Here is a 22151-nt window from a genome sequence, read left to right as displayed (position 1 = left end):
ATAAATAAATAAGGTAGAGCTCTTAAATTTGAAGATGCCATTTTTACAGCCAATTTTAAGGGCAGTGTGATGTCTTAATTTCTTTGGAAGAGAGTGTTTGGCTGTGGTGATTGATGGAAATGGTTGGTTTCTTGTTGTTGTTGTTTTTCCCTATACATATATATATATATTTTTTTTTTTACAGCTGTTAAGGAAACAAAGTTTCCTTACTGTGCTTCAAAATGAAATACAATTAGGAAGTAATCATGGACACCATAGATATTCAGAAATGCATTTTCCACATAAAACAGATGAAAATATTTTTTATTGTGAAGTTTTCTACTCCAATTTTTCATTAAAAATCATCTGTCATGTTTTCAAGAAAAGAATTAAACTTTTACGATAGAGCAATATTTGGGGAAAAAAAAAAAAAAGGAAAAAAAAAAAGAAAAAAAAAACTAGTTCCAAAGTTCTGTCTAAATTAAAAAATGAAGCAAAACAAACAAACAAACAAACTACAATCATAGGCCACAGTGTTAAATATCTTCTGTATTTGGTGAATTAATTCTGTTTCAACAATGGTAATGAAGATTACAAGGTCTTAGACCCTGCACATTTAAACCAAACCCTGAAAAACAAAACAAAACAAAACAAACAAAAAAACTTGTTGGCATTACAAATAATTTCAACAGTCTGCTTTTAAATTACCTGGGTGAATCCAAGTCAAATTCATGAAACAAAGAAACAAACAAACAACAACAACAACAAAAAGTTTTCCAATAACTTTATTCCCAAAGGCTTACTGTATTGATAAAGCACACAGGCTTGTCTGAAAATTAAGGTGTTATTTCAACAGCTGTGGCCAAACCCCTACAAAGTAGACTGGACAGATAGGGAATTCAGCATATCATATCAAGACATAGATTAGATTTCTGTATCTAGTTACTGCACACTGTTTTGTTGGGCGACACCACTGGTGTGAAAGTCTAGGAAATAGGAAGAATGCTATGAGAGTAATGGAGTACTGTATGCTTTTCCTACCTATTTGGAGTGAAATACTGCCTATATGTCCAATTATCTGTTATTTTTGTCTATTTCTCATCTAGTCTTCTACCTTCTTTGATGCGTCAATTAAATATTTCAAGAAAAGCATCCAAAAGAAAAAAAAAATGAGAGAGAGAGAGAAAAGAGCAGAAGAGACTGTCTCAATGTAACTTACAGGATATTAAGTTGTGGCAGAGGGTAGAAGTAGACAACACAGTAACCACAAAAGGTGAAGTAGAAAACAGCCTCACTGTTGACAGATGAAATCTACATGGAACTACATTTATTGATCTGTGATTCCACAGTACAAAACATTTCAGTGTCAATGCTGCCTTAAGGACTCTCTGCTCCTCAATTTAATTTCTGCACCGTAGTGCACTAAGTGTTAAAAATACGTTGGAGGAAAATTTACTTTTAGCCTAGGTCATCTCATTGATCCCATTTATTGCATGGCTTCTCCAGAAGTTATGTCTATACAGCTAAGGGGAAAGTGAAAAAATATGATGGTAGAAATCAATAGGTAAGGCAGAAGAGAAGAAGAATGGATAGGCAGTTCTTACACAGACCTTGTCCTTTCTGCCATAGACTGAATACCCCTAAGGGTATCAACAGGAATGTAACATCTGTCCAAAGTCAGGTTAAATATGTTTTAAAAATAAATTAGATAAATTGAATTTACACATATCTTTGAAATGTCAGTCTGCATCTAACAGAAGCAAAGCTTAGTACCTTTCAAATACCATTACTTGAATGTATGGCGAACACAAATACCAAAAATTAGGCCCTTTATTTCTCAAGATTAGGAGAGCAAGGTGCCTGATTATAAGCGTTTTTAAACACTTGTAATTCATAGAGTGGAAAACCTTAAATAGTTTGCAGTGGTCTTGAATTTATTGTCAGCAGTTTGGATAAAAATTTATAAAGGAGAGTAAGCTGCTGGGACATAATGTTAGTATTCTACCTCTAGGGTAACACAGTTCAGCTGTTCATCCTCTCTGAAGCAAAAGCAAATAAAATTTGTTTCCCCAATGGTGCCTCCTGTGTTTGAGTGTCTTGAAACAATTAAACTCTGATCTCAGTAGGCACACTTACTCATATGATTATTGTCTCAATGCTGTTCCTTGTAAATCTTAAGTATAGTTCAGTTAAATGTACTTAAATTAACTTCCATACGGTCGGCAGAGATAGGGCAGATATAGTAGAAGGTGCTTGTGTATTCTTTCAGTGAATAGCATTTGTTTATTTCTGAACCCACATGTTTATATAAAGGCTAAGAAAAGATTAGCTTGTTACTCACAGACACAAAACAGATGAACTACTCTGCAAAACACATCAGCAAACGTTAATATATATGTGTGTGTGTGTGTGTGTGTATACATACATACATATATATATATATATACACATACACACCTAAATAAGTAGTCTGTTTTCCAATGGAAGGCAATGAGTGTGTGGAATAGTGTTGCGCATTTATTTATTTATTTATTTTTCCCCCCTATGCCATAGTAAACTGCGGAATTGCATAATTCTCTCTTTATTAGTTGTTGTTGGCTGTTGGCTGGCCTGGGAGTCAGAAGTCAGATTTGTAGAGAAGAGCAATCACATAGCTTTATCATTTAAGTTTCTGTTCTGTCAACAACTGTAGTGGAATACTGCACATCGGTAGATTTCAGGTCTTAGTTTTCCAGAAGAAAGTTTCATTTTCCAGAACATCACATTTTCAACATTAAAAACAAACAAACCAACAAACAAGAAACCTCTGTTCTAAACCAACATATTTCCTCTGTCTTTGGGTACAGTTTCAGCTAAGATACTTTTATTTTTCAGAGCAGATGGTCACAAGCAAACATGAAATTTAGCTTTTTATTGGCAGCTATCAAATGTACACATCTTGTGTGAATTCCAGGCCCTCAGAGAGAAGCAAGATAGGTATCAACACCAATGCATATTAATGAAGTCTGACATAGGTTCAGGTGACGTACAAGAATTTTGTTCAACTTCTCTGGGTTATATTCACAGAAATTCAAATGAATTCCGGGGTAACAAAAACAAACAAACAAACAAACAAAAAAGTATGCCGAACATAAAATATTAACATAGTCTGATGAGGGAAAAAAAATAAAAAATCACTCCTCTTCTAAGAAAATGTTAATGCAAATCATGAACTGCATTGGAGCAAAGACACATTTTGATGTTTTGGTTTGTACATGGTAGGATGCAGAGGAACTCTTTCTACTGACAGCAGATAGAGATCAAGATAGAGACCCTAATACAGAAGTTTTCTGATTGCTTCCTTGTCCACTAAAAATGAACTTGTCAAACAAAAACTGTTTGAAAAGGTGATGCCAACATGATCTAAATAGAACATCAAATTCAGGAAACACGGAAAAATTCTCATAAGGCTAGATACTTCAAGCACTTGAGAACTCTTCCTTTTGGACTTTGCAATTGTTAAAGGAAATTTCATAGAAGAATATGAACAAATACAAGCTTCTGAAATGTTTTGCATCTTCTTTCGGTTCATATACTAAACCATTGCCTGTGGGCTCCTGCTTTCCTGTGGAACTGGGGCAAATCTCACTTCAAGGGGAATTTGTTTTCTAATTCCAACAAACAGAATCATTAAAAATGTCACCTGACTAGTTAGGCACTGTAAAAGTAGACCAGACAGACTGATGATTTTACAACTCCAGTTACAGGTCAAATGCCTGGGTCTGAATCTAATCATTAAAAACCCATGCAGACACATTTGCAAGGTCTAGGACAAACTGCTCCCAGAAGCAACACCTCAAGGGCTACAAGGGGCAGGCTGCATGTATTTCTGTATGTAGGTGCATGTATTTCTGGTTCTTCTTCTATTCTGGCTGCATATTTCAGCATCTATATGCCTAGGCACCCCATTTAGAAAAATGTGCTCATATGCATTGCCAGCAGAATTCAGTATAAAGTACACCAGTTACAGTTTCTTTCATTTGAAACCAAAGCTATGAGAAATGGAGAAATGTCTATTTTTCTTTACAGTCACACAGTGATTAGAGCACAACAAGTGGGCTCAGCTTCCTCGAGAGTCTAAAGAGGTCTACATTCATACTTCTCAGGAGGATACACGATGGCCCTAGTGAAGGTAGAAATGAGAAAGAGGGATGTCCACTCTTGCTATCAAAGGTAGGACAAAGTTGTGGTGGTTTTATCTTTTTAGGCATCTGATCTCCACCACAACTGCTCTCTCACCTCCCCTCCTCAGAAGAAGAGCTCCATCCCAGCTGGACCCAGTACATAAGCACAGAGAGAAATGAAAGTCATGAGAGCCCAGGAATGAATGCATGACGCTGTAGTCCCTGGTTAAGGAGGTGTGTTTGAAAATGGGGATTCTGATATTTAGTCTCTGCTCTGAATATTACCTATGCATTTTATCCAAAGACTGCTTAATGAAAGCATGAGGACAAGGATTCAAGTCCCAGAGAGTACCCTTTACACCAGACAGCAAGAACCAGTCTCTGCTTTCTAGCTCTCTCTGTAATCTCAAGATTCTCTCCCATGAATCTTACATTTCTGACTGCAAAGTGGCCAAAACATTTTATTGATAACATTCCCTGTAGGTTTACAATCTGATCATAAATGAGGTTGGAAGAAAGAAGCATAACTGCATCTTAAATTGTCCTGTGACATTCTTGTCCTCTTATCTGGAGTCCAACTAAATTAATTTATTGCTGCCAAAAGCTAAAAATTGGGGTGTGTTTTTGTTTTGTTTGTTTTGTTTGTTTGTTTGTTTGCTTTTTGTTTTCCTCAGCTGAGATTTTCTTCCAGCTCCAGTATAGTACATACTCAGGAAAATAGATTTAACTGGTGCCCTGCATGTACACAGTATCTTTCTCTGAGATGTTGTTGAAGCTGGGCTTTTATCTGTCAGTTTTCATCTATTATTTGGTAGTAGAGAGACATATGCAGGATTTTTTATATAAATTATTGATTTTGTATTGAGTGAAAGTCTTATAACTTCATATGTAAGTCTGAGACATCAAATAAGATAGAACTAGAACTTATAGCTTCCTCAGCAGATGTGCAATATCATGAAATGTATATTTAATTTTTCACATGTAACTTCAGCCAAATTCATTGCTGTTTTATGAGGTTTTATGATTATTATTTTGTTTGTAAAATGATGAAAAAGTATCATAACTTGTTGAAGCTGGGGTCTTCCCCTGAAAGCAAATAGCCATGAAATCTAAAATCAAACAGATTTGGGGACCTGCAATTAATAATTTTATCAAGCCTACTTATAAAGAAGAAAAGGAAAATAAATCTACTTGCTTTTTTGTTTTTCCTTTCTATCACAAACCTCAGTTACCCACACAGCAGTACCCTCAAGCTTCTGTTCTCAAAGACAGTTCTGATTCCTGTCTGTCTTTGTCAGATTCATCATAGCATACTTTGTGCGTTACTCACTGACAGTTCTTGGAAAAGGCACGAGAACACTTTTCTAAGCCAGGAAGGGTTTTCCTTGCTATCACCTATAGTTATTTTTTTCATTCCCCTGAAGTATTTTGAGTAAGGGTAGTGTAACAATCTTGGAGCAAGAGCAATTTATATTGAATTAAACTGACTACAGGAAAATTCTTATTTCTTTGTAATGTCCCAGTAAACAGATAGATGACTTTTTTTTTTTTTTTTTTGACTAAATAGGATTGGTGAGATTTTTTTTAAGAGACTTGATTTTGTTAAAGTGCAGATACTCTACCAGCAAAACTTCTTGAAGGATCATATTATGCATAACTTTTATCTGGAAGCTTTCTGAAATCTAAGAACTTTTGGTGCTAGAGCTGTGCTCTGCCACAGGGCAACAAATAATAGATTATTCCTATGAAGGAAAAGAGTCTCAGTGGAGAAATCAATGAAATAGCTGACAATCCGGTGGTTAAGACAATTGCTTCAGTCATAGCAGAACCAGATGTATGCCTTTATCAACCCTTCTTTGACTCTTCTTGATCTTTCTCAAGGATTTTTCTCTATGTAATTGCTTCATGCTTCATTTTCATCCCACTGAGAAATAAAAATGAATTTTGAAACCTTCACAATTTCCAGGAAATAAATGTCTTGGTTTCAGACCCCTGCCTTTTTCCATCCCCTATGGGAAAACTATATTTATCTTTTCCCATTAATAATTGCACAAATACCAGAGAAGTCTTAGAACTACAGAATTAAAGCTGATACTTTTTGCATATATATATGTATATATATATATATATACATTTTTTTTTTTTCTGCTTCTCCCAAGTCACAGTTGCCTAAGATTTATTCTAGAGAAAAGGCAGTGAAAAAATAATGGTCTTTCCTTGAATAGAGATGTTGGGTGATATAGGACACATTGGTTTAAATGGTTTGCTGGATAGTGATCCAAGCATACCTTATTAAAAGGAGAAATTTTTTGACTGTCAGGGGATTTGTTTCAGTTCTAGTCCCAGTATAGTTTAGAAAAGACTGTAAAGTAAGTGTTTTTAACTGATTTCCATATGAAGATAGTAAGATTTCAATCCTTCTTCCTTTTGCTCTAATTCATTATAACTTTTGCATGCCAGATTTTGAGGAACAAAGGGACTACTTCTATTCCAAGGGCCTCCTTGGAAAATGCTTTCTTGAGAAATATGATAAGACTATCGGACAAAACTTTGTGAAATTAAAAAAAAAAAAAAAAAAGAAAAAAAAATTGAGAGAGCCAAGCATTCACCAGAAAGACCTACCCTGTCTGAATGTTTAAGCACTTCATGAGCTTTACTGCTACCAGGCCTAATTCACACACTCATGTGATGAAAACATTTGTCTTGCATGAATATTTTGTGTGGTTTTTTTTTCTCATACCTTACCTCTTTTCTCATACCTTATCCTGAGTCTGCCCCTTGAAAAATGTTCTAGGTCTCAAATTTTTATTTCTAAATAAAACTCATGGTGTGGAATTGTGGGAGCCATAATGGACTGTGTGATATCTCTCTGCTTTCTTCCTTGGCAGGAATACCACATGGTAATTTCTACAGACAAACTGGAGCTTGTGGTTATTGAGAAGAGAAACTTGCTTTTATGCATCTCAATGACCTTTGATATCCATGACTTTTATGAAATGTATTTTATTTGTATGTATGCTACTATTGCAGCATTTTTACTGACTTTCAAAGTAAAAAGTCTGAGGTTTTTTTTTCCCCCAACCTGTAAAATTTTCTAGAGAATTTGGCTTGGAATTAAAGCTTTACAGTAGTTTAAGAACCAAGCTTCTTTGAAACTGAAAAAACATTATGCCTGGGCCTCATCAACTTGAATATGCAGAGAAAAAAAAAATATAGTAAATGATCCAGATGTCTAACCAATTTGAGAAAAAAAGTGATAATGAGAACTATTTTGGTGTCAAAGGAAACGTTGCAGTGTTGATGTTGTTGTCTATGAGGGACAAAGATTCAATCAATTCAAATGATTAGCTAAGATATATGAAATAATAGTAATAGCAAATTCATTAATAAACAGCAAAGAGCTATCATATTCCCCAGTTCCTTGCACTGTAGTTCCTAATTCTGAGTGCAGGTACAACAATGATATTTCCCCTTTTAACCTGTGGTAATCCTGAATACTTTAACATTACTATGGCTCAGTCCCCTGTTTTCTTATATATACACCGTAATCACATATAAGGGTATTAGTTATTCTTATAAGCTTTAAGACTTATAAAAGAGACAGCCCTAACACCAAGGCAAAGTTAATAGCAAATCCGAGTTTGCACATATGTTGCCAGGGAAGACTTACCACTTAGGGCTCTTCAAAGAAGAAAGCAGGTATTTTCAAGGAAAGGACAAATGAAGCAGCAGTTCTAAGATTACAGTTTTTACATTAACTTTAAAAACAAATAAGAAAAAAGAAAAGGAGCAACAAAATAAGCAGTCTTCTGAAACACTAGGGCACTTGAAAGTGAGCATTATTCAAAGGACCCTTTCTTCTGCCTGTGTTTGGCAGAGACACTGTGGAAACATATGACCTTTTACATACTCATAGGGAGAAAGATGAGTTCCTGCAAACAAAACAAAGGCATTCTCAATGAAATTAACAGGGGAGAGAGTCAACGCTGAGAAATTCCACTCTAGTATTTGCTCATCTGGAAAAAATCTAGGCATTAGATTTTTTTTGATTAATAATATTTTTAATATGCATTAGACAAATTAATATTTCTCATATTATAGGAAAGGACAGTTGTTTCTTAAAACAAGATTGAATTCTACTTTACTGAAGTACATGAAACAGGCCAAGTGGGACTGTGGGAATACTACACAACAATTTCCATGGACGTTCATCTGAATTTTTTAATGAAATCACATTACTGATATATGCTAGACCCTTTTGCTTTAGCTGTCACTTGTGTGGCCAAATAAAAACCTGGTATAATTCAGATAATTCAGAGGTATTCCACTGGGATGGGATGGTTTACTTTGGGGTAATTTGGGGTTTATGAAAGAGGGACAAGCCAGAGAATTGGCTATTGAATGTTAAACTTCCTAAATGAGAACTTACATTCCAGATTTGTTTTTGATGACAAATTAGTCATACATATCATGTCTCCTTTCAGATTCAGTTGTTTTACTGGTTTGGCATATCTTGAACTTCATTTTCCTTATTATAATTAAAGAGATGATTTGCAACAGAATGAGTAGTTTATGTGATTCCCTTCTGTTAGTCACAAAGAATATACCTAGCCCTGGGCTCCAAGAAGATCTAGTCCTGTTCTCACTGCTCTGAGTAACTTGTAGTAGTACCTATACTTATCTGTGTGCTTTGATCCCTGAGAATGTGTCCTATATGTGAGCTTGCTTTGATTCTGCTTGAATAAATATGTTTCAAAATCACTTTTCTCTTCCACTCTGACACACTAACCTGTGACCTAACACTGTTATACCAGTCAAAGCAAATCTCTGGAAAAATGGCATATCTCACTTTATCACTGTACTCTGAGTTGTGGCCCTGCTATTTCATCTATTAGTTCTGGAAAGCAATAGTGTTTTGTGTTGTTTTTATTTGTTTTTTTCTTAAATTTATTTTAAGTTCCTGAGGACAGTTCATCAGTCTCAATGACACCGAACAGTTTTATAGTTAATATTTCATATGTGCAGAAACACTAAAGGACTGTGTGTACATTTGCTACAATTTCATCAGTATATAACTGATACGTGCTGATACATAACGCATATATATATAACAATATATGCATTTAACAAACCTAAGTTTGTATGTATAAACATGTAAAGAAAAAAAATAGAAATACCCCCAAACACAGGCATTGTGAGTGATCATGCTAATATATTTCTCTCCTAGCTTTACACTTAGATTTGATGTTTAGAGAATTCATTTAAACGAATTCCATTCTAGCTGGGCTTTCAAAAGGGTCTGAATGTGTTAGGTAAAAATATTCACTAAAGTTCAGTGTCAAGAAACTTAACTTCCTCTGAAAAATGTGAACACATCTCTGTTACAGTGTTATATTACTAGTCCATTCTTGTTTAGTTGTCAGATGGAATTAAGTCTAGGGATAAGTGACAGTCTGCCTGTTCATTGAAGTTTTAAGTTCCCAAGAATCCTGTGTTTTATTTAACTTACCATAAAAATGTAAGAGCTATTAGACTACATAGTACACAAAGAAGGCAGCCCACCTCTTACTGGTATGCAAGACACAGTGTTTCAAAGAAAACCACTGTAGAACAGTGGTTTATCCAAATATATACTATCAAGAAATAAATCTGTCCCCTTCTCTTCCTTTCAGGCAAAAAGTTTAGGCCCTGGGCTATGCACAATGCCTTCACCTGTGGAAAGTCCTTAAAATAAGTGTCTACCAGGATCTAAAATTTTGATTCATGCGCAGAAAGATTTTCCAGACCTTGTTTTAAAATTCTATTTCTTCCTCTGCTCGATGTCTCTGCAAAAGGAAATCACATGTTCTGATTTCACTTTCCCCACACAAAGGAATGGAGAAGGGCCAGAACTGAGGTTCCTTCACTGACATTCTTATTTGAAACAACTTTTTTTTTTTCTTTTTTTCTTTTTTTCTTTTTTTTTTTTTTTTTTTTTGTGTTATCTGATCACTGGAATTTTGTGGCTAATTTGGATTTACTTTGGTTTACAGATTTCAGTTATCTCCCTTCTTTCTCATATCAGAAAGTTTAATTCCCTGAGCTGTTATCTCCTCGAGAGCTTGCTGGCAATCTAAAACCATAACTGTAATAAAACATCTCTGTCTCTTGCACTTAAACACATGCACACACACACACATGAGCATGTGTCCTAGAAACCTAGTGCTTTATTTGTAGATCTGCAGTGTGCCAAAAGATTTGGGATTCGTTGAGTTTCAACATTATTTTTTTTTTATTATTATTTTTTTCTTACCTGATTTTGGCACGCTTAAAACCCTGGAAAGTCACAATTTACTTTCCAAATAGTCATCCTGGACTGCTCAGAAGCAGAGCTGTACAACAGGATATCCAGCTATTGAGGGCTGCTGTCACAGGTGGCCAGCAGTGCAGCTGCAAAGAGCTTCCTGCCAGGAGGGCAGAGTGGGTCCACAGGAAGAAATGTTCCTTTCCTCTTCCAATCTGTTTTCAACTATAAAGGAAGGCCCAGCTCACACTCCAGCGGATCTGCCTACACAGCGGTTTTCTGTTGGAGCAAAATCTTGGTTAACATTTCTAACAATAACTGTCCAAAGGGGACCAGGCCCTTTACAGGGCTACAAACAGCAGAGAGCACTACCTTCAGCATAGAGCCATTCTTGAGAAACACCTCAGCTTGACTGTATCACTCTTGTACATAATTGTATCGCCATTTTAGAGTTCACTTAAGAGCAGTCAGGGATGTGAAGAAAAAAAAATATAAGGGGGGGGAGGGAGAGAACAGCTACCTTTTTCTTGAGATACCACAAGTAGGCAATTCACATTTCCTCTTTTGTCCTGCAATCAACCATAAAAACACTTACAGGAGCAAAATTGCTTTCAATCAATTGTGCATTTTTATTAAAGAAGGAAGGAGTCAGATGTTTCCATCGATGAATTTTACAGACTGATGCTTCAAATCATGAACACAGAAAGCTAGGTTAAGGAAAACCAATAGGGAAAAAATAATAATAATAATAATAAAAGAAATAAACAAGCAAAAGTTCACTGTGTCATGGAGTACCAAAGCTTATTTCCAATGACATCTTATGCTAAAAAAAAAAACACCAGGAATGGAGTCTAGGGATGGGGCTGGTGAGTATTTGGAAAACTGTTTTAGTAATTTAAAATTTGTACCGAGACTAAAGGCAGTTGAAAAAAAGAGGTTTTCTCTGAGCAGACAAGAAGCTAAACATTTTCCTGGAATGTGCACAGGGATCATCTATCTAATGTGAAGTGTGAGTGTAAATGTATTCAGCACTGGGGCCTTAATCACAGAACTGCAGGATCTTTGCTATTGAAAGGGATCTCAGCAGGTCATCTGATTTGATCTCCCTGCTCAAGCAGGGACACCCAGAGCTGCTTCCACAGAACCATGTCCAGATAGGATTTGACTATCTCCAAGGAGATAGTCACTACTTCTCTGGGCAACCTGTGACAGTGCTTGCTCACTCTCACAGTAAAGAAGTGCTCCCTGATGTTCAGAGAGAACCAACCTTGTTTCAGTCTGTGCCCATTGGCTCTTGTCCCGTCACTGGGCACCACTGGAAACGTAATGCCTAAACCTAATCAGCAAGATCACAAGAAAAATTTAGACTGATGTCAGTGGGTTTTCTAGACTTGATCCTACAAACTCAAGTGGCTGAAACCAGCATCATGGACTTTCATCCATAAGTGGTTCTGTAGTCTTCTGTACTAATAAGACACTACTCCATTTCTGAGGCTCTGAAATTTATAGTGCAAAAAATTTTATTCTCTCAGATTAAATAGGTGAATTATCTATACCCCAAAATAGCTAATCTCAATCTGCTGGGGTTGTTAGAAAAGTAACACATAGTCATTATTTCTAAAAAGGTTGCAATGAAGACCAGTCATTCCTAGAGACAATCTGGGAAGGTGAAAAATATCTTAATGGATTTACTGAGCACAATAAATTTCTTTTATGATTAAAGTGTTCCCTCTGTCTGCATTTGCCACACTCATCATTGAAAATTACAAAATATGACTCCTGGTGAGGTTATGTGCCTAAAGCACTCAAGCAATTAAAAATTACACAAACATGGATGGCCTTACCTTATTATCCTGGAAACCTGTCTGATAAAAATACTAAAGAAATAAATTGTGAAACATTTACATCAGGTTGCTCTGATTTTTATTTATTTTGTTGTGTGTGTGTGTTACATTTTTTTGTTTGTTTGTTTTGTTTTTATTTATTTCTTTTAACAGAAGGCATAAACATAAGCTGAATTACTTCACAAAAGCTGCATGAACACTATTAATTATTTGTCATTTGATAATAAAGTACATAAGAGAAATATTTAAGCATCAGTGAGGTAAAAATGCCCATTTAGCCAAGAAATAGGAACTGCTACTATATTCTTTGTTTCTACTGTAATTTTGGAAAACAGTGTTACATAATGATGATTATTTGCTAACTTATAAAACATTATCCCCCACTTTCTCTGAGAAATAAAGCAAAATTACTGTTTTTTCTTCTCACTCTGTAAATATTAGGTGCCTATCAGCTAGTCTTATCTTGTCATAAACAAATTAACACTGCAAATCTGAAGATTATCTGTTCACTTTCTCATCCTCACACCTTAGTTTTCAGGCATTTTGATCCCAGGAAAATATACAGTATTATGAAATCCCATGTTTTAGAGTAATGAGGCTCTAGATGATGCCTTGTAACTGAAAAAGTTTTGAAGACTCATTCAAAATATGCTGAAACTCAGTTTTGCAAATTCATGTGGAATATATGAGACAGAGCCTACCACGAAGACTGATGAAGGGATCTGAGGTTACCATGGGATCACCTTAATTTTCAGCATAGTACTTAAAAATGTTCTTCAATTCCATTGAAATCAGAGGGTTTAAAATTTGTTTTTAAAACACCTTTCCCAAATAGAAAAAGTTTCCTTTAAAAAATCTCAATCATCAGATTAAATGCTGAGAATACATTTTGAATTAACTCTGAAGTTCTTGAAATGCTGATCATTGTACCCACTTGTTTTGAGATTTGTAACCTTGCTGCTCTCTCTGTGATGGGACACAACAATAACTACCCAATCAGCTTGGTGCACCTGACTGACTGGTGCAGCCAGTTTTGTCCTCATCATTTCAGTATGATCATTAACAGATTTTAATGGATCATAGCTAGGTTAGTAATGATGCTTTATGAGTCACATAATTATGTTGTTATATTGGAAAAATAATACTTTTACCACACAGAGGTTGATGCTCTTTTACTTATTTTGCATTAAATATATATATATAATAATAAAATATTTTTCCACTATATATATATAGTAAAATAAAACAAAATTAGAATTATAGAAGGAGGTTATATCCTTTTTGCTCAATAAGGAAAATAGCAAAGAAAAAAAAAACACAGTATTTTGTTTGGGGGAAAATGTTAGAGGTCATTAGTTTAGTCAAGCTGCACCAAGAGCATGACAAATGCAAACATACATGTATTCAACCCAGTTCACCAGTCTGTGACTCACAGTCATCCTGTAAATTATCTAGAGCAACAAATTTATTATAAAATATATTTCACACTAAGGCATTTGGTCAACAGACACATGAGAGAACATTCTAACTCTAGCATCTCAAAACTTCCCAAATCTTATAAACTAAATCCACTAAATGAAAATTATTAGAGAGTACTACTATATCACTAAAAAAAAAAAATAATCTTCCTTATCATTTTTTGTAAAAGATCATTTAATTCACTTGGTGCAAATCAAGAAAAACAGACTAGTATGGCAATTATTCATGTTCTGTAAGATATAATCATGAACCTCTTTTGCAGAATTAATTAACCTTCAGTTTCACTTTGGATAGATAGTAGAATTTAATGACTCTCCCAGATCATCTCTTTGGTGAAGCCTACTGGGAATTAAGAAAGCCTGCTCATCTGAAAATATTATAGTTGGCAGGCTATTGCAACTGCCTAATCTTGAGGTTACATGACACTTTGCATTATAAAGCCTTTTTTTCATTTCAGGCACTAAAAGAATATATAGCAGTTTGGCAGAAGACATCTACATCTTCATACAGATTATACAGTTCAGCCTATGGACTGAAAATTGTCAGCCCTTCCATAAAGTTGAGACTTAGGCCTGCTGACCACTGAAACAAATACTGAACAAACTATTTAAAATAATAATAATAAAACACTAACGATGTCCAGCAATGGTGTGACAGTTGTTGGATTTTTCATTTTTTGCTGCTCCTCAAACAGCACATAAATCAAACAAGCTTTTCAAGGGTTCTTTCTCTCCCTCTCCTCCCTGTCTCATCCTTTCTCTCTTCTCTCTCCCTCTGTTACTCATTTAAATTTATAAATCTGGAGCAATTCACTGAAATGAAGTCACATCAGAATTGCAGTAGTATCACTAAGAACATGTTCTGGGCCAGTGGGAGTTCAGTTTTGCCAGCTGGACCTAATTTTAAGATGAATTCCTAGCCTGAGTGACATGGTGGATTTTGCATGTATTTAGAAATGTCTTGGTAAAAAGCCTATTTAAATTGGTTATCTAAGTAGTCTAGACAATTGCTTGTGATGTTTGAGGAAACGACTCACATAGAGACTTTATGATTTATTTTCTCTCGGTGTGGAAAGTGTCATTAAAAGCAATATCCAATGAAATGTGTCTTGCAGAAATAAGGATTCTTCAAAAAATGCTGTGCCCATACTTCTGAGAAGTTTTTTTACAGGAGCCTTACATTGCTCCTTTGAAATGTAAGATTGAGATAATTTTTTCTTTGAAATGCAAGAGTAAGATAATTTTCATATAATGAAAAAAGAGATATTATCCTTTACCTTATTAACAGTTTTCAATTATTTTCACTCTTGAGCATTGCTTTGCCCTGATCACATTATCCTAAAGTGCCCAGGTTTGGCCCTGTCAAATGCATACTTAACTACTCTTTCCAGCTTGTCTGATGAATGAGATACTTTTCATCGGGTATTGAAGAAATCTGCAGTTAGTATCCTTACATTATTTTTCATTAGTTTTATTCATTAAATCTTAGCAGGGAATAAGAACAGAGACTGTGTATCACTTCCAGAAACCGAATGACAATCAAATGAAAGATCAGCTTAGTGTTAGAACACAACACATCCACATCAAATTGAGTTTTTAAATTCCTGAGAACAGTATAAGGCAATTCTCCCCCTGAGGGTCAAAGAAAATAAAATGTGTGTGAGGAAATGCTATAATAAACTGGTAATATATTTCCATAGGGGATATGTAGGAATGTTCCATACATCCTCCTAAGATGGCAGTAAACGAGATTTAATAGCAGAAAGTAAGCCATTTCCATAGTGTGGGGAAAAAAAGAAAAAACAAAAAAAAGGAAAAAAAAAAAAAAAAGAACTAGCTGTATGACAGCTAGGATGGAGGCCCAAGCCTCAAACTTGGTTTTCTGTTGAGAGACACTGTCAGTGGTGCATGGGTTACTGCCCAGGCTGAATGACTGCTGTTGGCGTAGAAGGAAAATCAGAGCTGTATTGGTCAGTTGGCTGAGTGACAGGCATTTACTCATCATGCTGTCAGAGAACGTAATGCAAGCTCAATCTGCATTAAATATGTTAAATATCTGTTCCGACAGTAAGTGACTCTGCTGATGCAGAAATTTCTGGTGGTCTGCAAAAGCCAGATAGCCACATAGGAATGGCTCTTTTTATTTTCTTTTTTTTTTTTTTTCCTTGTCTCTAATTTACATCAAAATAAACTAATAACTGAAAAGGTATGTGACTTTTTAACACAGGCCTACCACTGATGTAGAACTGCACCCTAAAGGAAGAAAGAAGCAGCATATTTTACCTCTATTCTGGTTTAAAAGCAGGTTTTCCATTTTTTAGGATTTTTTTTCTACTTTTTTATTTTATTTTATTTTATTTTATTTTATTTTATTTTATTATTTTATTTTATTTTATTTTATTTTATTTTATTTTATTTTATTTTATTTTATTTTATTTTATTTTATTTTATTTTTTAACTGGATAGGGTCACAACAAATTGTCTCTGATATTTCTAAACACCAATCACACATTGGATAGCTACTCAGCGGAACTAACTCTTACCCTTCACTGCTAATATAATAAGCTAATGGCACTCAAGGGACTCCTTACCATGCTGTGTTAGGGCTTGAGACCTCAAGCTTAAAAAGTTCCCAGAATAGTGCCTGACCTGCCTGATGATTAAAAGGTTTTGCTCCTAAACCAGCCTGAGATAGCAGAAGGTTTTCTGAACCTTTAAAAGTCCAGTACAGCCATTCTGGCTTTTCACAATGTTTTCATCCAACTCTAATTTGCTCTATAATGAACTCACAGAGGCATAGATTGTGAGGTTTCTTGCCTACCCTGCTTTCTGTGCCTTGCAATTGGTAAATTTAAGGCATACTTAACCCCAAGGCAGCCTTTTACCTGTACCCTCATGACTGGGGCATCTGGGATGCAGGAAACATCTGCTCAACTTCTCTCTTTCCCGGAGGTTATTCTTCTCCCCTACCACAGTCTCCAGCATGAGACCACCTGAAGAGGTGAAGGAAAGGAAAAAAGTGCCTTAATTTTGTACTCCTGCACACTTGTTGCTCTTAAACATTGCATTCCTGTTTTACATTATGTTTTGAGGAAAGTCGTTCTCATTCTATACTGTTTACAATTGCTGCTATGCTGAACATGCAATCCTCAGCTGGATTTAATTGCAAATACCAGCACAGGACACACAGAGAAAAATAAAACAAAGAAATTCCATTTATTTCAGCATATGCTCATTCAGAATCAAATGGATTCCTTCAGGTTTCTGGTCCCTGAGGTATAAGGGTTTACTTATAAATATTTAAGAGTCTCTTTTTAGGAATATTGCTAGCCTGGTTTGTCATGATGGCACACACTGAAAAAGAAGGCTAACTATAAAGCGGACAATTTTGGCTGATCATTGCAAGAGTAAGTGGATGCTAGTAGTAATGAAAGTTTAGTACTTGTTCAGACATGCTTTAAGGACTTACGAGTAAAGTTGCTACATTCTGAAAGTGAATATTTAACATGGGCTTCCTTTCTTCCTTCTCCTCCCCACTCATTTTCTCATATTTATCTTTGCAATTGATCGTGTTACTGACCATTTTGGAAATAGAATAGAAGCAAACACCAATTTTTCTGCAGGAGGCCAGAGAACCAAGTTCTGCTTATCAATTCAGTGATCGTTAGTAAGGTTATTCATACTGGAAGGCTGTAGTGGGGAAAATGTTTTACAGCATGTAAATATGAAAAGGCTTGGAGAACTTGTTATCTAAGGGGAAAGAACAGAAGAAAAAAAAAAAAAAAGAGAGAGAGAAAAAAGACAGAGAGAAAGAACAGAAAATGGTTTTAAGCTGTTGAAGAAAAAAAAAAAAACAAAACAAAACAAACAAACAAACAGGATTTTTTATATTTTTTTGACAAAGTACTGATTATGGCCAACATAAGTAGAAATAAATGTCACACCAATTGACTCTAGTTGTGACCCTTTGAATTTATGATTAACTGATTGGTAAATCTAATAGTTATAATATTTATCAGGGCCTGTAACTGCAAAAGCAACTGCAAATGAAAAGTTTTCTGACTGGTGAAATGAAAGACCACTGATATTTTCTGATTAGAATTGCATCCTGAATTGTTACATTCTTGTGGTTTTTGGTTCTTTTATTCCCTTTAATTATGCCATGATATTGCCTCATATATTAAATAAGGAATTTATTTTCATGATTACATCGTTTTAAAAAGGAGAGAAAAATGCCAAATCAGCAATGCTTTAAAAAGTTACACTGGGTATTTATTATAGCACACTGAGTCAGAAACCATTAGTATTACCTTTCCTGAGCTTAAAAATTAGACGAAAGAATAAAAACAACTAAACACTTGGGAATAATACACTTAACTACCAGCTGCTAGAAGTATACAGTATACGCATACACAACTCAGAGTTTCCAAAGAGAACCTAATCCCCTTACCTACTCCAAAAGATGGAGGTCAAATGAATTAAATGATGTGAACAAGCAGACAACGTGATGATCACCTGTTAAAAGATACAGCTTTTACAGACACCATCTGGTACCCCTGCAGAAGCATTTCTATGCACATTGTCTTGCAAATGAACTTCCTAGAGCTTTCTAAAAAAAGGGAAATGCCTCAGATTGAGTCCCTTAAATTGGTCAGGTACTGCTACACCATGTGAATTAAATACACCTAGTATACAATACAATATCTGAGTTTATTGGCATCACTCTCTATCTTGTAAATCATCCTTTACACACGATCTAAAAAGAGACAAAAAACTTGATTTTACCATTTTTTAAATTATAATTTTATATTAAAATGTCTAAAATGAATTCTCTGTATATTTACATTAAAAACAAAACAGAAAGTCCTTAGGTGGATTTAATTAAAGTGGCTGCTTTCAAGGAAGAATACAGATTTTACACTAACAATGACCACCACGCTTCCAATACTTTATCTCTGCTTGACTGGGCACTGGGACACAGAATGTTTGTGATATCAGAATGGACAGAAAATTACATATAGAATATGTAACATATATAAAATGTAACAATACATAACGTAAGGAAGAGATTTGCTAATAAAACTGTTTTTGAAAAAAAAAAATCACTTTTAAATACTCCACTATTTAATCAATTTCATAGTCTTTCTTGGTTTATATCAGAATATAGAGAGATTCAGTCGACACCATTTAAAACTCTTTGTTTGCTTATCTTTTTCTCAAACTCTTATTGAATGAAAAATATTTCAGCCTTAGTGAAAAATTTAACATTCTTCTACCATTGCAGGTAAAGTTACTTTTTTGTTTATTTAAAGATAAACAAGGAAAAAAGAAATAAAGAGAATGATCTTGACTTAAAGTGTTGATTCTGTGGGAATTTCTTGTGCTACCCCTAGTGGGCTAGTGCTCCCTTTTTATTTTTATTTTTATTTTTATTTTTATTTTTAATCCAAAAGCAGAAAAAATAAACAAACACATAAACAAACAAAAGAAAATGAAACAAACAAACAAACAAAATTAAACACCATTTAGAAACTTTTCTTCCCATCATCAAAATATTACATCACTAACAGCAAGGAAGGGATTTACAGTGTGTAAGATATTAATTGATTTATTTTTTTTAGTTTAAAGAATATATCATGATTTACCTAGATATTTTCATATAAAATTTTAATTTGTCATTCCTTTCCCGCAACAAAAATCTAAAGAACAATTTTACACAGATGTAGAAATAGTTGGAAAATGGGATTTCTGATTCATGGGAAAATCTGAAGGTTAAAATCTCATTTTATATTCAGAACTGGGCCAAAATGGAACCACTGGGCAGCAATTTATATAAAGTATTTTGTCTAAAAACTTGATGAAATTAGCATCTCATTTTGCATTTATTTTTTTTTTTTAAGTTCAGCTATTACATTGGTATTGTGTTTGATTATATTACTAAAAGTAAAATAGCATTTGAACCTAAAAAAAAAAAAGTTTAACTTTATGAAATGCATAAATAAATAGAATTTATCCTATATCCATTAATGATGGAAATTTTGAGGTTGTGGAACTACTTGAAGTTGTTGACACAAAAGTAAAGCATGTTCTGCTGAAATGTTTTCTGTATTTGAAATTCAGGTTGTGAGAATACTTTTAAAGTCACTTCTTGCTTTATGGTCTTTCATGTTTTATGATCTTCCCAGAAGACCACAGCTGAAGTTAGAACACACCTGCAAAATCATTAAGAATGTGAATTAATATTTGAAGTAAAAGTAAAGAAATCTCCCAGAATGTTTCTATTTCTCCATTGCTGGTCTAAAGTGAAGTGTACTGAATTTCACTGAGTACAGAGACATATCTTTAAGTTGTCAAATCCCTTTGCACACATGAGTAGCTTTATTCAGAATTTCCTCAAAACAGTAGAAAGCTTCAGTCTCCAAATCATTAAGCAAACTCTCATTTGTGCTCCAGCAATAGATCAAGGAAACACTAAAACAAGTGGGCCTGGATCCAGCAGGCTATGAGTAGGCTGTGAAAATACTACAATTCCTTGGGATTCACTTCTTATTAGTCACCAATATATACCAGCTCCTAAAATGGCATGCTTGAAAGACCACAGCACTTTTTATTTTTTTTTCATTACTTTGTTAGTTATACCTGAAGTGAGTGACCACAGATCCTCAAATCTTGCCCAGACTTATAGTATCCTTCTCTTATTAGAGAGAAATAACTCACCTTATCTTCAAGGCTTTGGGAAATTTTCAGTGTCTTCTATAAAATTAATTTAACATCTTCTGTGAGTAAAGACCAGGAGGAAGGGAGGTATGCAGAAGTACACATTGCTCAGCACAGTTCCTTGCCCTCATTGCTCATTGCTATATGAGCAAATATAACTCCTATATCTATTTAGTTCTATGCATGCCCTCCAAGGTATGGAAAGCTGTTCTTAAAAATACAATAGATAAAGATGGTTGACAAGAAGTCTCTGGCTTCATTTGTATTCATATTTGATTATGACAGGTCATTCAAAAAGAAAGGATGATTTCTATGATTATTTCTTACCTCTGTTTGCTTTTAACCAACCACTGATATTTTTAGGCAGAGTACACACAAACTTAAGGAAACACTATCATTTAATATATTGTCTTAACAAAAATGAAAGAAAAAAAGAAAAAAAAAACAGCAAAACAAAAAACACATTTAATTAGCCAGTGAATACAAATCAACAATAAGAAATACTAATTTATTTACATGACATCATACAGAAAGATTCTGTCTGGAATACAACCAATCCCCCCAGGGGATCTTATCTACAGTCTTTAGTGGAGGAAATTACATATATATGTTATGTATATATATTTATTACATATAAGTAAAATAAACAGTTGTTTTCACAACTCTGACCTAAGATCTCTGTTGCTGTATCTTACTGTGTTTTGAATTCATGTTACTAGACCCAACAGCAGGTGTGAGGCAATTGAAAACAATGTACAACTGCATCATTTCACTTCTATGTGAACTTCTGCCGTTTGCATTCTTGGAGAGGAATTAGTTTGAGGTCAACAACATTGTCATGTTAACAGGCTGTTTCCCATAGCTGAGCATTAGCCAAGGTCACTCAAAGCCTTAATTTGCTAAAGTGTGTGTACAATCCTTTTAAAGAAAAACAAAGACCAGCAGATCTGAAATAAGTGTTATCCAAAGCAGGCTAGTTTGAAGTTAGATTTTTACTTTTTCATTGCTGGGAGGGAGGAAAATGAAGTTACTAAAACATTCAGAACTATCTTGCTTCTTTAGAAGACGCAATAAATTTTTTGTTCACTCACAATGCTCTAGGTGTACAGGCAACAGAAACATGAAGATTCCAGGCTGTGCAACGAAGAATCCAGCTACACATTATGCTGCTTTTCAAAAAGCTCTGAACCCTTCAAAAACACAGAGGCTCTCTGGTGAGGAAATGCAGGTATGTAATACTTTTGACCACAGGCTCCCCAGCCAGTTGAGATGTTTTGCTTTTTGTGCTGTGCATTTCTACAGACCATGCACAGAATGGGTGGGATGTATACAATTAGAGGTCTTACATACATGACTAATGAAAGCGTTCTGGGCTACTCAATACTGAAGTGCATGACCTCGATCTCCGCTCATTTATAGGTCCAAGGAGAAGTGTGTATAAGCTAGAACTGTGTTGAACCATGTGGAGAACCACAGTTGAAATCATTCTGTCTAGGGAGGTTCCAGCTTGGAATGAATGGCAAGAACAAGTGCTGACATTTTTGCAGATTGCCACACAGATCTGACAGGCTTGGTGACTAAAAGATTTAATTGATGCTATATGATGGGTTCCATGCACTACAAATTTATTACTGCCTGAGTTCCAGTCCAAGTCACCATCCTCTTCTGCACTCTGTGTGACATTCTC

At 34.8% G+C, this 22151-nt stretch overlaps 1 long non-coding RNA gene across 2 annotated transcripts in view; it reads right to left on the bottom strand.

The window, feature by feature from the left end:
- The window catches only part of LOC137854367 (uncharacterized), a 53039-nt gene extending 44982 nt beyond the window's left edge, over positions 1-8057 (bottom strand). For both annotated transcript variants that reach the window (XR_011095110.1, XR_011095111.1), the window contains exon 1: positions 7813-8057. This is a non-coding gene — a long non-coding RNA (uncharacterized lncRNA). The remainder of the gene's footprint in view (positions 1-7812) is intronic.
- Between the last annotated feature and the right edge of the window lie 14094 nt (positions 8058-22151).

The sequence above is a fragment of the Anas acuta genome, chromosome 3 (assembly GCF_963932015.1).
Source record: "Anas acuta chromosome 3, bAnaAcu1.1, whole genome shotgun sequence".
Classification (NCBI taxonomy): domain Eukaryota; kingdom Metazoa; phylum Chordata; class Aves; order Anseriformes; family Anatidae; genus Anas; species Anas acuta.
Note: the sequence above shows the minus strand (reverse complement) of the source record. Positions and strands in the feature narration are given on the sequence as shown.